This window comes from Lolium perenne, chromosome 1, assembly GCF_019359855.2.
Source record: "Lolium perenne isolate Kyuss_39 chromosome 1, Kyuss_2.0, whole genome shotgun sequence".
In the NCBI taxonomy this organism is placed as follows: domain Eukaryota; kingdom Viridiplantae; phylum Streptophyta; class Magnoliopsida; order Poales; family Poaceae; genus Lolium; species Lolium perenne.
In genome coordinates, this window is record NC_067244.2 from 205946088 (window position 1) to 205966866 (window position 20779).

Genomic DNA, 20779 nt, shown 5'->3' on the forward strand with positions numbered 1-20779 from the left:
ACCGGTAGGCCGAGGGTCTATCCTTGGGAAAGATAATATAGAAGATTTTTTCACTCATATTAGTACGGTTGAAGATTTTGAAGATAGACACTTGGTAGAACTTGCTCCTACTTATGAAATTGCTGTTGCTTCTTTAGTACACGCGTTAGAAGCTAGATTTGTTAATCTTAATCCTGTGATTCAACATATGTTTCTTACACTCAGTGATATGGAAGAAGGAGAAAAGAAAGATTTTGTATTAGAAACCCTTCTTAAAGAATTTGGGGGAATAGCGAGAGAAGCTAGAAAAGTCTTCACTAAATATAATATGCTAGGCTCTTATACCAACTTTGCCAGTACCCTTGAGAAGATGGAAAAGGATAGACAAAAGTACACTAATGAAGTTAATTATGAGGGGGATATTAAAACATCAATACCCTGCAAGCTCTTGGGAATGTGTGAGGCACTAGAAAAGAATTTTGATTGGATTGTTCCTGAAGATTTGTTTGATGAGAGTAGCAAGCCCAAGACTAATGAAAAGGGAGCCTCTGAAACTCACATAGAAAAGATAAAATGCATAGTTGAGAAAACTCCACACCCCGCTGTAGATGCACCACCCTTTGATAATTCTTGATACACACTTTCTGCGCCTAGCTGAAAGGCGTTAAAGAAAAGCGCTTATGGGAGACAACCCATGTTTTTACTACAGTACTTTGTTTTTATTTTGAGTCTTGGAAGTTGTTTACTACTGTAGCAACCTCTCCTTATCTTAGTTTAGTGTTTTGTTGTGCCAAGTAAAGTCGTTGATAGTAAAGTTCATACTAGATTTGGATTACTGCGCAGAAACAGATTTCTTTGCTGTCACGAATCTGGGCAAAATTCTCTGTAGGTAACTCAGAAAATTATGCCAATTTATGTGAGTGATCCTCAGATATGTACGCAACTTTCATTCAATTTGAGCATTTTCATTTGAGCAAGTCTGGTGCCTCGATAAAATTAGTCAATACGAACTGTTCTATTTTGACAGATTCTGCCTTTTATTTCGCATTGCCTCTTTTGCTATGTTGGATGAATTTCTTTGATCCATTAATGTCCAGTAGCTTTATGCAATGTCCAGAAGTGTTAAGAATGATTATGTCACCTCTGAACATGTATATTTTGATTGTGCACTAACCCTCTAATGAGTTGTTCTAAGTTTGGTGTGGAGGAAGTTTTCAAGGATCAAGAGAGGAGTATGATGCAACATGATCAAGGAGAGTGAAAGCTCTAAGCTTGGGGATGCCCCGGTGGTTCACCCCTGCATATTCTAAGAAGACTCAAGCGTCTAAGCTTGGGGATGCCCAAGGCATCCCCTTCTTCATCGACAACACTATCAGGTTCCTCCCCTGAAACTATATTTTTATTCCATCACATCTTATGGGCTTTTCTTGGAGCGTCGGTTTGTTTTTTTTTGTTTTGTTTGAATAAAATGGATCCTAGCATTCACTTTGTGGGAGAGAGACACACTCCGCTGTAGCATATGGACAAGTATGTCCTTAGTTTCTACTCATAGTATTCATGGCGAAGTTTCTTCTTCGTTAAATTGTTATATGGTTGGAATTGGAAAATGATACATGTAGTAATTTGCTAAAATGTCTTGGATAATGTGATACTTGGCAATTGTTGTGCTCATGTTTAAGCTCTTGCATCATATACTTTGCACCCATTAATGAAGAAATACATAGAGCATGCTAAAATTTGGTTTGCATATTTGGTCTCTCTAAGGTCTAGATAATTTCTAGTATTGAGTTTGAACAACAAGGAAGACGGTGTAGAGTCTTATAATGTTTACAATATGTCTTTTATGTGAGTTTTGCTGCACCGGTTCATCCTTGTGTTTGTTTCAAATAACCTTGCTAGCCTAAACCTTGTATCGAGAGGGATTACTTCTCATGCATCCAAAATCCTTGAGCCAACCACTATGCCATTTGTGTCCACCATACCTACCTACTACATGGTATTTCTCCGCCATTCCAAAGTAAATTGCTTGAGTGCTACCTTTAAAATTCCATCATTCACCTTTACAATATATAGCTCATGGGACAAATAGCTTAAAAACTATTGTGGTATTGAATATGTACTTATGCACTTTATCTCTTATTAAGTTGCTTGTTGTGCGATAACCATGTTCACTGGGGACGCCATCAACTACTCTTTGTTGAATATCATGTGAGTTGCTATGCATGTTCGTCTTGTCTGAAGTAAGGGAGATCTACCACCTTATGGTTAAGCATGCATATTGTTAGAGAAGAACATTGGGCCGCTAACTAAAGCCATGATCCATGGTGGAAGTTTCAGTTTTGGACAATATCCTCAATCTCATATGAGAAAATTATTAATTATTGTTACATGCTTATGCATAAAAGAGGAGTCCATTATCTGTTGTCTATGTTGTCCCGGTATGGATGTCTAAGTTGAGAATAATCAATAGCGAGAAATCCAATGCGAGCTTTCTCCTTAGACCTTTGTACAGGCGGCATAGAGGTACCCCTTTGTGACACTTGGTTAAAACATGTGCATTGCGATGATCCGGTAGTCCAAGCTAATTAGGACAAGGTGCGGGCACTATTAGTATACTATGCATGAGGCTTGCAACTTGTAAGATATAATTTACATGATACATATGCTTTATTACTACCGTTGACAAAATTGTTTCATGTTTTCAAAATCAAAGCTCTAGCCCAAATATAGCAATCGATGCTTTTCCTCTATGGAGGACCATTCTTTTACTTTTATGTTGAGTCAGTTCACCTATTTCTCTCCATCTCAAGAAGCAAACACTTGTGTGAATTGTGCATTGATTCCTACATACTTGCATATTGCACTTATTATATTACTCTATGTTGACAATATCCATGAGATATACATGTTACAAGTTGAAAGCGACCGCTGAAACTTAATCTTCCTTTGTGTTGCTTCAATGCTTTTACTATGAATTATTGCTTTATGAGTTAACTCTTATGCAAGACTTATCGATGCTTGTCTTGAAGTACTATTCATGAAAAGTCTTTGCTATATGATTCACTTGTTTACTCATGTCATATACATTGTTTTGATCGCTGCATTCACTACATATGCTTTACAAATAGTATGATCAAGGTTATGATGGCATGTCACTCCAGAAATTATCTTTGTTATCGTTTTACCTGCTCGGGACGAGCAGAACTAAGCTTGGGGATGCTGATACGTCTCCGACGTATCGGTAATTTCTTATGTTCCATGCCACATTATTGATGATATCTACATGTTTTATGCACACTTTATGTCATATTCGTGCATTTTCTGGAACTAACCTATTAACAAGATGCCGAAGTGCCGATTCTTTGTTTCTGCTGTTTTTGGTTTCAGAAATCCTAGTAACGAAATATTCTCGGAATTGGACGAAATCAACGCCCAGGGTCCTATTTTGCCACGAAGCTTCCAGAAGACCGAAGAGGAGACGAAGTGGGGCCACGAGGCAGCCAAACCCTAGGGCGGCGCGGCCCCTGCCCTGGCCGCGCGGCCCTATGGTGTGGGCCCCTCGTGCCGCCTCCTGACCTGCCCTTCCGCCTACTTAAAGCCTCCGTCGCAAAACCCCCAGTACCGAGAGCCACGATACGGAAAACCTTACTGAGACGCCGCCGCCGCCAGTCCCATCTCGGGGGATTCAGGAGATCGCCTCCGGCACCCTGCCGGAGAGGGGATTCATCTCCCGGAGGACTCTACGCCGCCATGGTCGCCTCCGGAGTGATGTGTGAGTAGTCTACCCCTGGACTATGGGTCCATAACAGTAGCTAGATGGTTGTCTTCTCCCCATTGTGCTTAATTGTCGGGTCTTGTGAGCTGCCTAACATGATCAAGATCATCTATCTGTAATTCTATATGTTGCGTTTGTTGGGATCCGATGAATAGAGAATACTTGTTATGTTGATTATCAAAGTTATGTCTATGTGTTGTTTATGATCTTGCATGCTCTCCGTTATTAGTAGATGCTCTGGCCAAGTTGATGCTAGTAACTCCAAGAGGGAGTATTTATGCTCGATAGTGGGTTCATGTCTCCGTGAATCTGGAGGAGTGACAAGAACCTCTAAGATTATGGATGTGCTGTTGCCACTAGGGATAAAACATTGGTGCTATGTTCGAGGATGTAGTCACTGATTACATTACGCGCAATACTTAATGCAATTGTCTGTTGTTAGCAACTTAATACTGGAGGGGTTCGGATGATAACACGAAGGTGTAATTTTTAGGGATTGATTCATGCTGGATAGCGGTCTATGTACTTTGTCGTAATGCCCAATTAAATCTCACAATACTCATCATAATATGTATGTGCATGGTCATGCCCTCTTTATTTGTCAATTGCCCAACTGTAATTTGTTCACCCAACATGCTGTTTATCTTATGGGAGAGACACCTCTAGTGAACTGTGGACCCCGGTCCAATTCTCTATCTTGAAATACAATCTCTTGCAATCTTGTTTTTCTTGTTTCTGCAAACAATCATCTTCCACACAATACGGTTAATCCTTTGTTACAGCAAGCCGGTGAGATTGACAACCTCACTGTTTCGTTGGGGCAAAGTACTTTGGTTGTGTTGTGCAGGTTCCACGTTGGCGCCGGAATCTCTGGTGTTGCGCCGCACTACATCCCGCCGCCATCAACCTTCAACGTGCTTCTTGACTCCTACTGGTTCGATTAAACCTTGGTTTCTTACTGAGGGAAACTTGCCGCTGTGCGCATCACACCTTCCTCTTGGGGTTCCCAACGGACGTGTCAACCACACGCATCAGTACTCTAACCCCCTTGCCAGACAACCTTCAAAGAGCGGCTCCCATTTTATTTTTATTTTGTGTGGCACTCCTTCCAACCTTTCTTTCACAAACCATGGCTAACCGAATCCTCGGGTGCCTGCCAACAATCTCATACCATGAAGGAGTGCCTTTTTATTTTAGTTTTATTATGATGACACTCCCCCCAACCTTTGCTTACACAAGCCATGGCTAACCGAATCCTTTGGGTGCCGTCCATCAATCACATACCATGGAGGAGTGTCTATTTAGTTTAATTAATTTGGGACTGGGAATCCCATTGCCAGCTCTTCTTGCAAAATTATTGGATAAGCGGATGAAGCCACTAGTCCATTGGTGAAAGTTGCCCAACAAGATTGAAAGATAAAACACCACATACTTCCTCATGAGCTATAAAACATTGACACAAATAAGAGATAGTAAATTTTGAATTGTTTAAAGGTAGCACATGAAGTATTTACTTGGAATGGCAGAAAATACCATGTAGTAGGTAGATATGGTGGACACAAATGACACAGGTTTGGGTTAAGGTTTGGATGCACGAGAAGTATTCCCTCTCAGTACAGGTCTTTGGCTAGCAAGGTTAATTAGCAAGCATAAGAGTTGAAGGAAACAAACAAATATACATGCGATAGAGATAATCATGCATCTTCCTTGTAAGCACAAACAGTTTTAACTTCAGAATAACAAGCTATGAGCTAACAAGAAAGAAAGACAATGAAACATCTACATGTATTTCTCTTTTTTACTTAAACCTCAAAGTGTTGTTGCTATTGACCAATGCTAAGTTTGCCAAAACCAAATAGATTTATTCAATGCTCCCAAAGTGATACCAATACTAATGACAAGATAAATCATATAATAGAGATTGCAAACTAAAATAAGATGTGCAATATGTAAATGATAAGACTTCTCATTAATATTCCATAACGATAACTCACACCAAGGGATACATAGATAACCAACTAAAGGAGAGATACTTCCAAACTGCAACCCATCTTATATGATAACTTCCCTACTCATGATATGACACTACTTGACAATAAAAAGTAAAAGATAGTGATGATGTGATACCGCGGCACTCCCCCAAGCTTGGAACAAACCAAGGGGATGCCAATACCGATGATGAATTACTCCTTCGGCGATGGTGGTGATGAACTCCCGTCATCAAACTTCCAAGGAAGAGGCTCTCCATCAAGAAACGACATCTTGGTCTCGGGGATCCTGAAACTAGCAGCACAGCTTATGTATTTAAACCTGTTTTCATACTCACAGTTCTGATTCTGAACGTCATAGAGTTGTGCTTGGAGCTTGTTGGTGGTGTCGTGAAGTGAGAGGATGTCGCCCCAAAGCTTTGCAGTTTCCTTCTCATGTTCAGCAATGAGTTCGGACACAATCTTGTGGAAGATATCCACCTCACGCTCAGCCATCTTCTTGTATTTAAAGACCTCTTGTTCTAGCTTCTCCATCCTGTCTTCCAAGCTTCCTTCTCCTTTAGGACCCTGGACATCCTTGATCTGCAGTTCTCCCTCAACGAGCAGCAACTCCTTGGGGTGCATCCTCAGCTCCTCCATGTACAAGTTGCCAACATCCTTGCAGGAGCTGTCCTTCAGAGTTTCCGACGAAGACATGATGGCTCTAGATCCGAAGCAAATCCTGGCAGAAACAGCTCGAAACAAAACACGTCGAGAAAACGATATACGGACCTCCAGGGGTCCGGGGGATTATATAGCAAAAAATTTCACGACAAAAGGAAAGTACCAGATCGAACCAGAGTCGGAAAGGGGCGACGAGGCGGCCAGCTCATAGGGCGGCGCGGCCTAGCTAGGGCCCGCGCCGGCCTATGGTGGTACGCCCTCGTGCGTCTTTTCCACTCCGTTTCGATCTCGTAATTTTTCATATTTTCCAAAAACAGCAAAAATATTGTTCGGAAAGTAAATTGCGAACTTTTCATTACCAGTACTGTTACCTATTCAAAGTCGAGTTCTGGCGGACTGTCAATTTGTCCTTTGATGAAAGCCTCCGGTGTTTCCACTCGAATAATATCAACATCAACATTATAAGAATCACCTGAGATATAATGCTTGAGTCTTTGTCCATTCACCACTTGCGTAGCATTGCCTTGGAGAGAGCTAATTTTAATTGCTCCTGAACGATACACCTCCTCGACAACATATGGTCCTTCCCATTTCGAGAGTAATTTCCCTGCAAAGAATCTGAGACGAGACCGATACAATAGGACTTTATCCCCAATATTAAATTCTCTTTTGATAATCCTTCTATCATGCCAGTTTTTAACTTTCTCTTTAAAGAGTTTAGCATTTTCATAAGCTTCACTTCTCCATTCATCTAGAGAACTCAATTGCAACAACCTCTTATTACCGGCAAGTTTAGGATCTTTATTTAATTCTCTAACAGCCCAATAAGCTTTGTGCTCTAGTTCTAAAGGTAAATGACAAGCTTTCCCATAAACCATTTTATAAGGTGACATTCCCATGGGATTTTTATAAGCAGTTCTATAAGCCCATAGTGCATCCTTCAATTTACTAGCCCAATTCTTTCTAGTTTTATTAACAGTCTTTTGCAAGATAGATTTAATCTCTCTATTTGATAATTCTACTTGCCCACTAGTTTGAGGATGATAAGCGGAAGCAATTCTATGATTAATACCATATTTAGCAAGAGTTTTTCTAAAACCACCATGAATAAAATGAGAACCTCCATCAGTCATAATATATCTAGGAACTCCAAATCTAGGAAAAATAATATCTAAAAGCATTCTTAAAGAGGTCTCACCATCAGCACTTTTTGTAGGTATGGCTTCCACCCATTTAGTAATATAATCAACAGCAACAAGTATATGAGTGTTACCTTCTAAAGAGGGAAAAGGTCCCATGAAGTCAAATCCCCAACAATCGAATGGTTCAATAACAAGAGTATAATTCATAGGCATTTCATTGCGTCTGGAGATATTACCAACCCTTTGGCATTCATCACAAGATAAAATAAACTTCCTTGCATCTTTGAAGAGAGTTGGCCAATAAAAACCTGATTGTAAAACATTTTGCGCGGTTCTTTCTCCGGCGTGATGTCCTCCATAAGCACTACCATGACATTTACTCAATATCTCTTGTTGTTCATACTCGGGGACACATCTTCGCAGAATACCATCCACTCCTTCTTTATATAAGTGTGGGTCATCCCAGAAATAATGCCTCAAGTCATAAAAGAATTTCCTCCTTTGCTGAGCTGAAAAGGTTGGAGGCAAGTACTTGGAAACAATAAAATTAGCATAATCAGCATACCAAGGGCTGTCTCGCGAACTCACCTTTATTGCAGCCAATTGTTCATTTGGAAAACTATCATTAACATGAACAAGATCATAAGCAATATTTTCCAATCTAGACAAATTATCAGCAACAGGATTATCAGCACCTTTCCTATCTACAATATGTAAATCAAATTCTTGCAACAGAAGTACCCATCTAATAAGCCTTGGCTTAGCATCTTTCTTTTGCATAAGGTATCTGATTGCAGCATGATCAGTATGAATAGTAACTTTTGAATCGACAATATAAGATCTAAATTTATCACAAGCAAAGACTACAGCTAACAATTCCTTTTTAGTAGTAGCATAATTTCTTTGAGCAGCATCAAGAGTTTTACTAGCATAATGAATAACATTTAATTTTTTATTTACCCGCTGTCCAAGAACAGCGCCTACAGCAAAATCACTAGCATCACACATAATTTCAAATGGTAAACTCCAATCAGGGGGTTCAACTATAGGAGCGGTTGTTAAGGCTTTCTTTAGAGTTTCAAAAGCTTCCTTACAATCATCATCAAAAACAAAAGGTACATCTTTTTGAAGAAGATTAGTAAGAGGCTTTGAAATCTTGGAGAAATCTTTAATAAACCTCCTATAAAACCTAGCATGACCAAGAACACTACGAATACCTTTAACATCCCTAGGATAGGGCATCTTCTCAATTGCTTCAACTTTAGCTCTATCAACTTCAATACCTTTCTCGGAAATTTTATGTCCCAATACAATTCCTTCATTGACCATAAAGTAGCATTTCTCCCAATTAAGAACAAGGTTAGTTTTTTCACATCTCTGCAAAACTTTATCAAGGTTCCGCAAGCAATTATCAAAAGAATTCCCATAGACAGAAAAATCATCCATGAATACCTCTACAATACTCTCGCAAAAACCATGAAAAATAGCAGACATGCATCTTTGAAAAGTAGCATGAGCATTACATAAACCAAAAGGCATACGTCTATAAGCATAAGTTCCATAGGGACAAGTGAAAGTGGTTTTCTCTTGATCCTTAGTTTTAACAGCAATTTGTGAAAATCCAGAATAACCATCAAGAAAACAAAAATGATCATTTTTAGATAACCTTTCTAACATTTGATCAATAAAAGGCAAAGGGTAATGATCTTTTTTAGTAACCTTATTAACTTTTCGATAATCAATGCACATTCTATATCCTACAACTACTCTTTGAGGTATGAGCTCATCATTATCATTAGGCACAACAGTCATTCCTCCTTTCTTAGGAACACAATGCACAGGACTAACCCATCTACTATCAGCAATAGGATATATAATACCAGCTTCAAGAAGTCGTAATACCTCATTTCTTACCACATCCTTCATTTTAGGAATTAGACGACGCTGAGGTTCAACAACAGGCTTCGCATCATCTTCCATATTGATGGCGTGTTGGCATATAGAGGGAGAAATCCCCTTCAAATCATCAAGAGTGTAGCCAATAGCACCTCGGTGTTTCTTCAATATTTCCAATAGCCTTTCTTCTTCAAACTCTGTAAGCTTAGAACTAATAATAACAGGATATATTTTCTTATCATCAATATGAGCATATTTAAGATTATCAGGCAGAGGTTTTAAATCAAAGACAAGATCTTCCTTTGGTGGCGGTGTTGTACCCAGATCTTCCACCGGTAAATCATGCTTAAGAATAGGTTGGCGAAGAAAAATTTCCTCAAGCTCATCTCTTTCTTTCCTGAAAACTTCACTCTCGCTATTCTCCAAATGTTGCTGCAAAGGATTATTAGGAACAAGAACAATAGATGCACACTATTCCATTTTAAAATCATTATTAGGCAAATCAGCTTTATAAGGAGTTTTGGTAAATTTAGAGAAGTTAAACTCATATGATTCACCAGCAAATTTGGTCAAAATTTTCTCTTTCTTGCAATCTATAATAGCTCCACAAGTATTTAGAAAAGGTCTACCAAAAATAATAGGACAATATTCACTAGCGGCAGAACCAAGTACCAAAAAGTCAGCAGGATATTTAATCTTACCACATAGAACTTCCACATCTCGAACAATACCAATTGGAGAAATAGTTTCTCTATTAGCCAGCTGAATAACCACATCAATATCTTCAAGTTCACAAGAATCAATTTCGTGCATAATCTCCGTGTAAAGCTCATAAGGAATAGCACTAATACTTGCACCAATATCACATAAACCATAATAGCAATGATCACCAATTCTAACAGATAGCATAGGAACACTAGCTTGCTTGGGTTTATTAGGATGTGAAACAATATTAGAAGCATCTTCACAGAAAATAGTATGACCTTCCTCCAAATTTTCAGTCACAAGATCTTTAACTATTGCAACAGCAGGTTCAACTTTTATTTGTTCTTCAGGTTCTATAGGTTTCTTTTCACTTTTATGAACCGCACTATTTATAACAGAGTACTCCTTCATTTTAGCAGGGAAAAGAGTTTTTTCAATATAAGCTTCAGGAATAACATGATCAACAGTTTCAACTACAACGCATTTATTAATAGATGAATCAATTTTATCTTTATACGGTTCATGATACTTATCAAAATTCTTCTTAGGCAATTCATAATGAGAGGCAAAAGCTTTATAAAGATTTGCAGCAACTTGAGAATCAAGACCATAAGTAGCACTCATATTACGAAATTTATCAGTATCCATAAAAGCTTCAATGCATTTGTAATCATAATTTATACCTGATTCTCTATCTTTGTCGATCTCCCATCCTTCAGTATTTTCCTGGATCCGATTAAGAAGGTCCCTTTTAAACTCTTCCTTATTGCGCGTGAATGATCCAGAACAAGAAGTATCCAGCAAGGTCTTGTCTTCAAAAGAAAGTCTTGCATAGAAATTATCAATAATAACATTACCAGGAAGCTCATGAATGGGGCATTTGAGCATTAAAGACTTCAATCTCCCCCAAGCTTGGGCAATACTCTCTCCATCATGAGGCCAAAAATTATATATGCGGTTCCGATCCTTGTGAATTTCACTTGGAGGATAGAACTTAGAATAAAACCGGGGCACAATATCATTCCATTGAAGAGAATCCCCATTATCCAGTAATTTATACCAATGCGCCGCTTTACCAGACAGTGATATAGAGAATAATTTCTTCCTCACTTCATCCATAGCAATACCTGCACACTTGAATAAACCGCATAATTCATGTAAGAATAGTAAATGATCTCCAGGGTGGACAGTTCCATCCCCTGTATAACGGTTACCCACTACGCGTTCAATAATCTTCATAGGTATTTTGTATGGTATCTCTTCTTTACCTGGCGCCTCATCCACTACCTTTGCAGTAGTAGCAGATTTCCCAAATAAGCATTCTAAAGGAGATCTCTCCATAATGAATTATGGCAACAGGCAGAAATAAAATCAGCACAAACAGTAGATATTTCCCTTACCAATTCCACTTACCAATAGCGCTTCACTCCCCGGCAACGGCGCCAAAAAATAGTCTTGATGACCCACAAGTATAGGGGGTGTATCGTAGTATCTTCGATAAGTAAGAATGTCGATCCCAACGAGGAGCAGAAGGTGTTGACAAGCAGTTTCAATGAAGGATTCACTGTAAATGCTCACAGACAAGTATTCAGGGGGTTTTGATATAACAGATGAATAAAGTACGAGTAAGTAAAGTGCGAGAGTAACAATTGAAGCGAGTGGCCCAATCCTTTTTAGCACAAAGGACAAGCCGATTTGATTACTTATAATGACCAAGCGTTCTCGAGGACACACGGGATTTTAGTCTAGTGCTTTCGCTACATATGGCTAATTAATCTTCATTGTTTTGATAAGTGTTGTGTGGGTGAACCTATGCTAATGTACCGCCCTTCCTAGGACTAATACATACTTGTGATTATACCCCTTGCAAGCATCTGCAACTACAAGAAAGTAATTAAGAATAAATCTAACCACAGCCTTAAACTCTGAGATCCTGCTATCCCTCCTGCATCGATATACCAACGGGGGTTTAGGTTTCTGTCACTCCGGCAACCCCGCAATTGGCAAACGAGTACAAGATGCATTCCCCTAGGCCCATAAAGGTGAAGTGTCATGTAGTCGACGTTCACATGACACCACTAGAAGAATAACACCACAACTTAAATATCATAACATTGAATATTACTCAACCATGTTTCACTACTAACATTTAGACTTCACCCATGTCCTCAAGAACTAAACGAACTACTCACGAGACATCATATGGAACATGATCAGAGGTGATATGATGATGAATAACAATCTGAACATAAACCTTGATTCAATGGTTTCACTCAATAGCATCAACAACAAGTAGAAATCGATACCGGGAGAGGTTCCCTATCAAACAATCAAGATCAAACCCAAATTGCTACGGCGGTGACGATGTCCAGCGGTGGAGACGGCGGTGATGATGATGGAGATGATGATGATGGTGATGGAGATGATGTCCAGCTCGATGACGGTGACGATGGCGTCGATTTCCCCCTCCCGGAGGGAATTTCCCCGACGGATCTCAGCCGCCGGAGAGCTCTTTTCTCTCTGGTGTTCTCCGCCCAGCAGAGGCGGCTGTAACTCTTCGCGAGGTACCCTCTGTGGCTTAGGTCTTCGGGACGAAGGATTTCGCGAAGAAAAGGAGGCGAAAGGGGCTGTGGGGCCCCCTCACCACCAGGTGGCGCGGCCAGGCCATGGGCCGCGCCGCCCTATGGTCTGGGCCCACCTTGGGTCCAGCTGGCTCCCCCTTCTGGCTTCCTTCGTCATCTGGGAAAATAGGATTTTTGGTATAATTTCCTTCCACAGTTGATCTTCCCAAATATTGCGTTCTGACGGTGCTTTTTCCAGCAGAATCCTGGCTCCGGTGCTTGATCCTCCAATAATCATGAAATATGCAAAATAGATGAAATAACATAAGTATTGTGTCCAAACATGAAATATATCAATGAATAACAGCAAATTATGATATAAAATAGTGATGCAAATTGGACGTATCAGATACCAATTGACGAAACTCCAGAAAGACTCCAGGGGCGCCGCCGGCATCGCGAAACTCCAATCCGGGGAACGGAAGTCTCTGTTCCGGCACCCTGCCGGGACGGGGAAGTGCCCCCGGAAGCCATCTCCATCGACGCCACCGCCTCCATCATGCTCCGTGAGTAGTTCCCCCATGGACTACGGGTTCTAGCAGTAGCTAGTTGGTACTCTCTATCCTATGTACTTCAATACAATGATCTCATGAGCTGCCTTACATGATTGAGATTCATCTGATGTAATCGGTGTTGTGTTTGTTGGGATCCGATGGATGATACATTATGATTAGTCTATCTATAAAGTTTGTGAAGTTATTGTTGCTGCAATCTTGTTATGCTTAATGCTTGTCACTAGGGCCCGAGTGGCATGATCTTAGATTTAAGCTCTATACTTATTGCTTAGATTGTATCTACAAGTTGTATGCACATGTCGCTGTCCGGAACTAAAGGCCCCGAAGTGACAAAAATCGGGACAACCGGAGGGGATGGCGGTGATGTGAGGATCACATGTTTTCACGGAGTGTTAATGCTTTGCTCCGGTACTCTATTAAAAGGAGTACCTTAATATCCAGTAGATTCCCTTGAGGCCCGGCTGCCACCGGCTGGTAGGACAAAAGATGTTGTGCAAGTTTCTCATTGCGAGCACGTACGACTATATATGGAAAACATGCCTACATGATTAATGAATTGATGTTCTTTCTTAATGCTTTATCAATCCTATCAATTGCCCAACTGTAATTTGTTCATCCAACACTTGTCACTTGTTATTGGAGAGTTGCCACTAGTGTAGATCGCTGGGAACCCCGGTCCATCTCTCATCATCATATACTCATTCTACATGTCATTGGAAGTAGTATCAACTATTTTCTTGTGCCATCGCCTCTGTGTTACTATTACTGCTGCTGTGTTACTGTTACTATTGCTCTCATATTACTGCTGCTTTCACATCACCCCTGTTACTAGTGCTTTTCCAGGTGCAGCTGAATTGACAACTCAGTTGTTAAGGCTTATAAGTATTCTTTACCTCCCCTTGTGTCGAATCAATAAATTTGGGTTTTACTTCCCTCGAAGACTGCCGCGATCCCCTATACTTGTGGGTTATCAGGAGACGAGACGTGATTCTAGGAAGGAGACGAGACAATATTGGGGAGAGGCACAATGGCGGCTAGGGGATTCCTGGATTGTGGCCATTTTTGTACCACCGTGGTAAAATAAAAAATGGCCGAGATTTGCTCCAAAGAACCAATCAGACGATCAAGACTCCAAACACAATAGGAGTCCCGATCAAGACTCCAAACACAACGGGAGTCCCGATGGGGGTGCATCGTCTACATCTTTAGATTCATTCCACATAGACAAACAAAATCATGGGCTATCCCACATACTGAACTGAGCAGCATGACACCATATACTACCACCTTGAGGCAAAAAAAAAATCAAGGGCTATCCCGTTATGTACTACCCCAACCAGCATGCCGCAACCCCAACAGAGAGACGACAAGATGCCCAATAGGGGAGTTTGGGAAACACGACGAGGAGCAGAGAAGTGGCACAACGCGGAGCAAGTGACGCAACGGAGGAGCTATCGATGCGACATCGAGGAGGCTAGGCACATCGCTGATTTCGCTGCTTGCCCTTTCCTTCGTCCCCGCCAGGCATAGGACGAACCGCGTCGACAGACTAAAAATGGGAAAAAAAAGGAAAAGGCCACAAAAAGAAAAATCCTGGCCGCGAAAAACCCATGACATAACCAAAGCACCTAGTCAGGACATGGGCGGGAGAAACCGCTGAGCAAGAGGACGCTCGCGCGGGCAGCACAAAGATGACCGAGAGCAGCAATATTTGCGCATCAGCTGACGAACAAAGATCCGGCCGTTGCCGAGTTGTAATCAGTCGTCTGCCAAATAGGGAAAGTGCAGAAATTTGGCAATATAACATAAAAAATAGAACATTTGAAAGCCGTTCGAATTTCATGTCCACGCCGATGCAAATGCACTCTCGGTGAGCCGTTTTGTTCCGAGCATCCAATCAACACAAAACAAATCGCCGGTCATGAAAATTAATAGGATAAAAAAACTGAGAAGGGAAGATGGAAGTGTGGTGGAGGATGAGGGGGCCATGAAAGATGTGGTGACTAATTATTTTGTAAATCTCTTTTCCTCCAATGCAGGTACACGAGTGGATGAACTCTTGGATCACATTGATCCACGGGTGACACCGGCTATGAACGAGTTGCTATGCAAGGAGTTCAATGCACAGGAGGTCAAGGAGGCCTTGGATAGTGAAAGATCGAGATGTCGCCTAGAGGGGGGGGGGGTGAATAGGCAATTACAAACTCTTGCGGATTTGTCTTGTAAGAATGCGGAATTAAACTATCGTTTAGTTTACAAGCACAAACCCTAAATATGCTAAGCTCAACTAAGTGTAACAATAGCAACTAGAGCTAAGCTAGATAGGCACAAGATATATGTAGCACAAGTGATAGCAAGATATATGTACTTCAAGCACGATGACTATCACAAGGAAAGAGAGCTCGGGTATAGAAATAACCGAGGCACGCGGAGACGAGGATGTATTCCCGTGTTCCCTTGCTTTGCAACAAGGTACGTCACGTTTGGAGGAGTGGAGGTCCCACGAAGGATTCCCCGCGCCACGAAGGCTCACCCTATTCTCCGAACCACACCCACGAAGGATCGTGGCCCTTTCCTTATGGTTAGCTTTTCCTCCGCTCCGGAGATGGCAAGCTCCACAACCACTTCACAAGCTCCACGAAGGAGAAGCCCGGGCCTCTTCACAATCTTCTTGAAGAGATCACCGGAGCACCAATCACCAAGCCAACTAGGAGGTCACCCTCCAAGAGTAACAAGCTCACGGTCTCTCACTCGAACAAATCGTGGTGGAGAGCTCAACACTATGCAATGATGCAAAGCAAGAACACCGGAGGTGTTCAAGTCCTTCACACTCAAATCCCACCAAAGCAACGAATGCTAGGATGAGATTGGAGAGGAAGAACAAGGGGGAAAGTCAACCAAAGACTCCAAGATCTAGATCCCAAGAGATTCCCTCACTTAGAGAAGAAATGGTTTGGTGGAAGTGTAGATCTAGATCTCCTCTCTCAAATCCTCAAATATGAGCAAGAATGGTTGGAGGAATCAAGGGGGAGAGCAAGTTCTTCAAATAGCAACAATGGAGGTGAGAGAATGGGAAGAACTACATGGGCTCAAGGTGGAAGAAAGGTATTTATAGCCCAAGTGGAAAAATAACTGTTGGGGAAAAAAGACAGAAAAACGGGCAGAAAAAAAAAGCTCCAAAAAGTGGCCCAATGGCTCAGCCGGCGGCCAGCCCGGCTGAGGAGGCCGGTGGCCGGTCCGGTCAGCCGGCCTGCCAGCCGGCGGGGCGCGTGGGCCGCTCGGAGCAGCCAGGCCCAGGCGGGGCAAGCCGGCGCCCCAGCCGCGCGTGGGCGGCGCGTAAGGGGCGACGCGCGGTCCAGAGGAGGCCCCGGTCGGGCGGGTGAGCGGTGGCGGCCGGTGGGCGCCGGCGCCGGGCCGGATGGGACGCGGCCCGTTCTGGTCCCGGTCGGACCGGAGGGCTGGCTGGGCTGGCCGGTGCATGGGCCGGTGGCCGCCCGGTCGACCGGGTGGGCCGGCGTGCGGCAGCAGCTGGCGGCAACCGGCCGCCTCCCCCCCTTTTTTTTCTTTTCTTTTTCTTTTTCTCTTTTACCTTTTCTTTAATAACTATTGCTCCCGAACTCCGATTGACATGAAACAAATTGCGTTGGAAAGATAATAACAAATGTCATCCAATAGAAAGTGCAAACTCAAGAAATTGTAGGAGGGGATTTTATCATGAATATAAAAGGGTAGAACCTTATATCATGAATAACCGGTAAAATCACCCAACCTCGAAAACGCAATAGAAGATGCATGCGAACTCCGTTTTCGATGAACTTGGGCTTGTTGTAAAGCTAGCAACAAGCTCAAGAACCTCACATAGAGAAACACCAAGAAGCAATAAGGATATGCAAAGTATGCAAAGGGTTGAGCTCCCTAAGACGATGTGATCAAGTTACTTAACCGAAAGCCCCTCTTAATAGTGCGGCTATCTATCCTATAATCCGGTCTCCCAACATCCACCTTGAGACCGGTAAAAGGAAAACCTAGCAAGTCCATACCTTTGCCTTGCGCATCCCGCTTGATCTTGATGATAACTCTTCAAGCTTCACTCAAGCCGGAATGCCTCACTTGATCAATGTTGCTTCGTGAAGACTCACAAATACTCTCCCATACACTATGATGGGAAAGCCCCATTGATGCACATCTTCACATGTCCATTATCACCAAATGGACGGCAAGCTTCAAGCATGTGATTCATTCAAGATGCTCATCTTGAACTTGCCCAACTCAACCTTGTATCTTCTCATACTCACATAAGATAGAGCATGGCTAATATTGAGTTCCACATAAGAACTCCATCTTCATTTCTTCTTCTTGATCATATCACATATATATCTTCATACCGATGATCTTGATGCCAATACACAAGGTATACCTTTATCTTCATGGCATCCATACTTGAATCCAACACATGGAGAGCAAGTAGAACCTATGGAATATTCCTTCATATAAACTCAATGAAAACATTAGTCCATAGGGGTTGTCATTAATTACCAAAACCACACATAGGGGCAATGTACCCTTACAATCTCCCCCATTTTGGTAATTGATGACAACCACAATAAGAGGGTTTATATAATGAATATTAGTGACAAGTACGCAACTTATCCGAGAATAAGTTGTATACAAGAGGTTGTATTTGATATGGTCAAGTAACACAAAGCAACTAGTCCATATCAAAACCGGCTCTACTCACACAACTACAACAAATGCAATGGATGTGAGTAGAACCAATATATATAGAGAAAACTCCCCCACAATGTATGCACGTGTGATGAACATGAATTCATTGCATATATTGTCAAGATTAACCTTTGGGATAGTTTCCACTATATATATACAACCATGCAAGACATATAAATATGGAATGCATGAGAGGCAAAACACTTAAGCACAAACCAAGCTTAAGTATAAAACCATTCCCTTAAACCCTCTAAACTTCTCCCCCATTGGCATCGATTGTCAAAATGGGTGAAAAATTTAGAAGGCCAATATAATGTGAGTTCCTCCCCTAAGTGTGCACTTCTCATAATTTGAGTGGAATCAAGTGCACATATCCAATGATGAATACTTGAAGGAAATCAAACTATATTGAGGATCAAAGATTGCATAAAGATAACATGGTGAGGTGAGCTTCAACAAATAAAGCAAGCAATCAAAGATCCAATTGGACAAACAAAGATATCATGATAAGAGAAATATAGTGCTAAAAAAAATAAGAAAGCTCCCCAAGGTTCGTGCACAATTTATAATGTTTGCATTTGAATACAATATGCACAAACATGGAATCCTCACTCCCTATATATCATTTAGAACACAACTAAGATAAAGAGAGTATGCTTATCAAGAACAACTTTAATCCAACAATTACGAGATATGAGTGCATGAAGAAAATAAATAAACCAAGCACTCATAAATTTTCTTTACCAACCCACTAAAAATAAAAGGGGTAAAAGATGGTCGGCAAAGATCAAGGATATCAAGGTGATGGATTAACACTCTTATGTATATGAGTTTCTAAAGTGGACAAAGTGATCCATAAAGAAACATGTACACACAAGAGGTTAACAAAATAGATAAAACAAGATATCCAAGATGAAGTCATAAAATATACCAAAGGATGTTTGCTTAAGAAGCATATATAGCCTATGGCTCCAATTTTCACTTATGGTATATATGAATGAACTTCAACCAAGTTAAACCTCAAAAACATTACAACTAACAATAAGGGAAGTAGAGCTAGTTGGAGTGTTTTGAGAAAGGCAACAAGTATCACAAATACGGATTTATTTCACAAATTCATCAATATTGCACACAAGAGCTCTTTGAGGAATTGATATGCAATAAATTGCTAGAGGGCATATTTGTGATAGGTGAATCATAAAATATGATATATATATATAACCTATCATATGCATCTTCTCAAATTACTCAAATGTTCAATAAGAAGTTTTACTTTAAAAGGGTTTTTCAAGAACCGCAATATTTTCGAAATAAATAATTTCATGCCAAGATACAACCTACAAGAGGTTGGATGCTATATGAGAGTGCATGAATAAGATACTTGTTACCGAGATGGTAATGGCTTGATGTAGTAGATAAGAGTTCATCGATCATCCTAGCTTGACTCCAATCCTCATATGGTGACAACACCTTCCTTATAGATGAGACAAGCCTCCATTGCATCTCCAATGTACCTAAAACATCATTCAAGTACATCTTGGTCCCCAAACTCATTGGGTCCAACATGGTTAGACTAACCACAATATATAGGACACACTCCATATAAACATGTGCATATTTAGATGAAGTTTGAATTTCATGCACATCTTAGCCATTTAGGATTTGATGGAGTATATCCTACATAATGGATCGAAAGAAAGCAAAGCATGCTACAAGTATAAACAAATTACATATAAGCATGCACCAAAACTTTTAAAGATCCAAGAAAGATATACTTTGGACAAAACACCAAAGGAATTAAATAAGGCATAGAGGTGTCACAAAACAAATTTGTTGTCCAAATTATATCTAAGAAGCAAATCACAAAAGATTTGTTCAACAAAGTTCAACAAGTGAACTAAGAAGAAACCATTGAGCATAGAGGATGAAATAAAGCAAACATGCTCAAAGATTTATCTCATTCAAGCTAATAGAATATGTAAGAAGGAATGAGATAGCAAACTCCCCAAAAGAGCAAGGTTCGAACAAATAAACCAAACCCTCTACACCTTTCACAATGGCACAATGTACCATAAAGAAAAGGTTTGTCTTCCAAAACAAACACTTGATATGAATCAAGATAATTTGTCAAAAGATTTTTCAAAGAGACAAGGAAGACACATGGGAGCAACAAGGATTTGTTGGAAATAAAATAAGACAATAAGAAGCAATCCAAGGTGAAGGTGATCCATAAATTCAACCACATATAAGGTTATCAATTGTCAAAGACAATGAGTATTTTGGAAATAATTTCCGGTGGTGAATTGACAAAGATAGTAAGGATCAACTTCACAATAACAGGCATAGGATAAGTATATAGAATTAAGCACTATGCATGGATGAAGATTCTTGATAACTTCAACTAGTCACACAATCACGCACGGCAATGATTAGAATAACTTGAAGCAAACGGTGTCCCAAATAAGATATAGAGATATGTATTTGAGGAAAAACCGCACCAAGAATTTCATATTCAAACAAGAGCCCACAAGATGAGCAATAAAATATTTTTATTAGGAATGGAGCTTGTTTGAGCAAACATGCCACCTAGGAGCAAGATAATTAAGAGCATCAACTCTAAGTGGCATAACCTCATATGTTCACATTTTCTAGGCTTGTGATATGTACAAAACATATTACTCCCCCATAATGTGATAAAACATTTCTTCTAAATAAGAGGCAACTAAAATTCAACTAGAGATGATTAATGGATATTTAGAATTTGAATTTC